Source organism: Schistocerca cancellata, unplaced genomic scaffold, assembly GCF_023864275.1.
Source record: "Schistocerca cancellata isolate TAMUIC-IGC-003103 unplaced genomic scaffold, iqSchCanc2.1 HiC_scaffold_980, whole genome shotgun sequence".
NCBI classification, from domain to species: domain Eukaryota; kingdom Metazoa; phylum Arthropoda; class Insecta; order Orthoptera; family Acrididae; genus Schistocerca; species Schistocerca cancellata.
The window spans coordinates 40,001-45,000 of NW_026046988.1; the positions used below are offsets into that span (position 1 = coordinate 40,001).

The 5,000-nt window shown below is 52.6% G+C and overlaps 1 non-coding gene across 1 annotated transcript in view; it reads right to left on the minus strand.

Moving 5' to 3' along the window:
• The window catches only part of LOC126150278 (small subunit ribosomal RNA), a 1,909-nt gene extending 404 nt beyond the window's left edge, over positions 1 to 1,505 (minus strand). Inside the window, exon 1 of the ribosomal RNA XR_007531366.1 lies at positions 1 to 1,505. This exon is cut by the window's left edge and continues 404 nt beyond it. This is a non-coding gene — a ribosomal RNA (small subunit ribosomal RNA).
• Positions 1,506 to 5,000: the final 3,495 nt, after the last annotated feature.

The following is a 5,000-nucleotide window of genomic DNA, read 5'->3' on the forward strand; positions in this document are numbered from 1 at the left end:
GCCGCCTGTCCCTCTAAGAAGAAAAGTAATCGCTGACAGCACGAAGGATGTCACGCGACTAGTTAGCAGGCTAGAGTCTCGTTCGTTATCGGAATTAACCAGACAAATCGCTCCACCAACTAAGAACGGCCATGCACCACCACCCACCGAATCAAGAAAGAGCTATCAATCTGTCAATCCTTCCGGTGTCCGGGCCTGGTGAGGTTTCCCGTGTTGAGTCAAATTAAGCCGCAGGCTCCACTCCTGGTGGTGCCCTTCCGTCAATTCCTTTAAGTTTCAGCTTTGCAACCATACTTCCCCCGGAACCCAAAAGCTTTGGTTTCCCGGAGGCTGCCCGCCGAGTCATCGGAGGAACTGCGGCGGATCGCTGGCTGGCATCGTTTATGGTTAGAACTAGGGCGGTATCTGATCGCCTTCGAACCTCTAACTTTCGTTCTTGATTAATGAAAACATACTTGGCAAATGCTTTCGCTTCTGTTCGTCTTGCGACGATCCAAGAATTTCACCTCTAACGTCGCAATACGAATGCCCCCGCCTGTCCCTATTAATCATTACCTCGGGTTCCGAAAACCAACAAAATAGAACCGAGGTCCTATTCCATTATTCCATGCACACAGTATTCAGGCGGGCTTGCCTGCTTTAAGTACTCTAATTTGTTCAAAGTAAACGTGCCGGCCCACCCAGACACTCAATAAAGAGCACCTTGGTAGGATTTCAACGGGGTCCGCCTCGGGACGCACGAACACGCACGAGGCGGTCGCACGCCTTCGGCTCGCCCCACCGGCAGGACGTCCCACGATACATGCCAGTTAAACACCGACGGGCGGTGAACCAACAGCGTGGGACACAAATCCAACTACGAGCTTTTTAACCGCAACAACTTTAATATACGCTATTGGAGCTGGAATTACCGCGGCTGCTGGCACCAGACTTGCCCTCCAATAGATACTCGTTAAAGGATTTAAAGTGTACTCATTCCGATTACGGGGCCTCGGATGAGTCCCGTATCGTTATTTTTCGTCACTACCTCCCCGTGCCGGGAGTGGGTAATTTGCGCGCCTGCTGCCTTCCTTGGATGTGGTAGCCGTTTCTCAGGCTCCCTCTCCGGAATCGAACCCTGATTCCCCGTTACCCGTTACAACCATGGTAGGCGCAGAACCTACCATCGACAGTTGATAAGGCAGACATTTGAAAGATGCGTCGCCGGTACGAGGACCGTGCGATCAGCCCAAAGTTATTCAGAGTCACCAAGGCAAACGGACCGGACGAGCCGACCGATTGGTTTTGATCTAATAAAAGCGTCCCTTCCATCTCTGGTCGGGACTCTGTTTGCATGTATTAGCTCTAGAATTACCACAGTTATCCAAGTAACGTGGGTACGATCTAAGGAACCATAACTGATTTAATGAGCCATTCGCGGTTTCACCTTAATGCGGCTTGTACTGAGACATGCATGGCTTAATCTTTGAGACAAGCATATGACTACTGGCAGGATCAACCAGGGAGCTGCGTCAACTAGAGCTGAGCAGCCGGCCGCCCGGGAGTGTGTCCCAGAGGCCCGCGCGAACACGCAAGCGTCCGCTCAATTATTCTGCAAACAGGAGGAGGCTGAGCTCCCCTGCACAATACACCTCGAAACCCTCTCAGGTCCCGGCGGCGCGCAGCGCCGTCCTAAGTACTTGGTCGGGTTCGAGAGAGGCGCAATCGCCCGGAGTTAGGCGAGTAGACGCTTTAGGTGCGACCACCCGTGCTCCCAACTGAGCTTGCCGCTGCCGACAGAGGCCCGGGAGCGTGCTGTCGTGGCATTGCCGGCGGGAGACAACACGCGCCACCTACGGTGACCGGCAGCTCCAACGCCAGCGCCACAGAAGGGCAAAGGCCCCACGTGGGTGCCGAAGCGAACTCTCCCAGCACAGCGCACGTGCCAACACGTCTGCACAACTGCGATACAAACCACCAGCGAGAACCGCTGGGGCGACCGAGCAGCAGACGGCGTCGCGGCGCCGAGTGCCGGGCGGCGGCGCATCCTCAACGCACACAGTCCTCAATCGGACCAGCACACTGCAGATGTCCACCGCGCTTCGCACCGGGCCGGCGAGGACCCACTTTGGCTGCACGGCGCCGCGCGCAGGGTGCCCCGGCGCGCAGCTGCGCCGCCTGCCGCGTCCGTCGGCCGGCGCGCCTGCCACTGGGCGCCCCCACCAGCCGGCTGTAGCGCGTGCGCCCACGCACCGCGCGGCCAGCACGCCGGGCGGCCCCCCCTCACCGGCCGGGGACAGTCCCACCCACCCACAGCCGCGTATCGCTTCACACCCAGATTCACATTCACGTTCGTTGGTATGGTGGGGACCGCTTCGTAGCTGTACCGATCGTTGCCCTCACAGATGTACCTCCAGCAAGGACAACCGCACCACAACGGGTTACCAGTTGTTCATTTGCGTAACGTCACCAGTAAACGTACACGTCCATCCCCGTTTGCAAAGTCAACTATTATTGCATGCCTGCCTGTCAGGTGTCAAGACACACTACATCCGCTCACATCCACGCAACAAAATGTGCCCGACTAGAGGGCACGTGGAAGGTGCCCCCGTACGTATGCGATGTCCACTGCGCGACCAACTGTCAACCGGCCTCTGTAGCATGTCGCAGATGTGGAACGCGGGGCACCGTGCTATCACATTGTGTGAGAAGAGACTACTACGTCTGCATACACGCGCCACTACATGAACAGACGGCTCATGCTGATCGCCATCCACTGCGTCCATTACTCCCACACGTCTCTATGGCGTACCACACTGCAATGCAGCTGTTATGGGGAGATGACACGTAGCTGTGTACACAACATTCTGAGCGGGTTGCGGTTGGACAATACATTACTGTAACGTGTCATATGCCAATTACAGAGCAGGGTAAGGCACAACTTGGGTTAGGTTAAGGCACAACTTGGGTTAGGTTAAGGCACAACTTGGGTTAGGTTAAGGCACAACTTGGGTTAGGTTAAGGCACAACTTGGGTTAGGTTAAGGCACAACTTGGGTTAGGTTAAGGCACAACTTGGGTTAGGTTAAGGCACAACTTGGGTTAGGTTAAGGCACAACTTGGGTTAGGTTAAGGCACAACTTGGGTTAGGTTAAGGCACAACGTGGGTTAGGTTAAGGCACAACGTGGGTTAGGTTAAGGCACAACGTGGGTTAGGTTAAGGCACAACGTGGGTTAGGTTAAGGCACAACGTGGGTTAGGTTAAGGCACAACGTGGGTTAGGTTAAGGCACAACGTGGGTTAGGTTAAGGCACAACGTGGGTTAGGTTAAGGCACAACGTGGGTTAGGTTAAGGCACAACGTGGGTTAGGTTAAGGCACAACGTGGGTTAGGTTAAGGCACAACGTGGGTTAGGTTAAGGCACAACGTGGGTTAGGTTAAGGCACAACTTGGGGGTAGATTGCGGTGCAAATTGCGTTACATTGCGGTGCAAATTGCGTTACATTGCGGTGCAAATTGCGTTACATTGCGGTGCAAATTGCGTTACATTGCGGTGCAAATTGCGTTACATTGCGGTGCAAATTGCGTTACATTGCGGTGCAAATTGCGTTACATTGCGGTGCAAATTGCGTTACATTGCGGTGCAAATTGCGTTACATTGCGGTGCAAATTGAGTTACATTGCGGTGCAAATTGAGTTACATTGCGGTGCAAATTGCGTTACATTGCGGTGCAAATTGCGTTACATTGCGGTGCAAATTGCGTTACATTGCGGTGCAAATTGAGTTACATTGCGGTGCAAATTGAGTTACATTGCGGTGCAAATTGAGTTACATTGCGGTGCAAATTGAGTTACATTGCGGTGCAAATTGAGTTACATTGTGGTGCAAATTGAGTTACATTGCGGTGCAAATTGAGTTACATTGCGGTGCAAATTGAGTTACATTGCGGTGCAAATTGAGGTAGGTTAAGGTGCAACACAGGTTAGGTTAAGGTGCAACATAGGTTAGGGTGCAAGATGGGTTAGGTTAAGGTGCAAGATGGGTTAGGTTAAGGTGCAAGATGGGTTAGGTTAAGGTGACATAGGTTAGGTTAAGGTGACATAGGTTAGGTTAAGGTGACATAGGTTAGGTTAAGGTGACATAGGTTAGGTTAAGGTGACATAGGTTAGGTTAAGGTGACATAGGTTAGGTTAAGGTGACATAGGTTAGGTTAAGGTGACATAGGTTAGGTTAAGGTGACATAGGTTAGGTTAAGGTGACATAGGTTAGGTTAAGGTACAAACTGGGTTGTGTTATGGTACACATTGCGTTGTAGTACAGTACACGTTAGGTTTGGGTACGGTACACAATGTGGTATGGGATGGCGTGTTGTGGGGGGGGGGGGTGAGGTTCGTTGATATCGACCGTAGGACGTGGATGCCCGAGGCAGCGTCAGTGTGTCAAAGGAGTTATGTCACGTCGGGATGCGCTTTTCGCTAGTGAGAGGGGGCGAGCCGTGTCTGTGGTTGCGGCAGACCTGTGTGTTTCATTCCTGCCAGTGTGTTTGTGCTGTAAGACGAGGCAGTGTGGTGATGTTGGGTGCACCCCTGTGTAGGACATGTGTGGGTGTTGGTGGCTTCTCTGAGCAATTGTGGTTGTCGGACGAGTGGGGTATTCTGTTTTATGATTGGACCTCCCGGTCTGGTTATCATAGCGTAGTTGGTGTACTGTGGCGGATAGGATGCACCGGACGTTGGTCCATGCTGGTGCTTAGTTGTTGTATCTGTGTCTGTTACAGGCAGAGAGTAGTGTGTGATAGAGTGTGTGGCTGACGTGTGGTTCATTTTGTGTGTACGGACGTTCAGCATGTATAGGGGCATTTGCGTATATAATCTATCTATGTGGGCCTGCATAGTTTACTGAGCAGTGCTGTGAGGTGACTGAACTACGAGTGACGTACTGATTTACAGCGGAATGGTTGCCTTGTACCAAAGATGGAGTATCGGAGGACCGTCTATATTCTGAGAGGAGCCCTGTTTGCC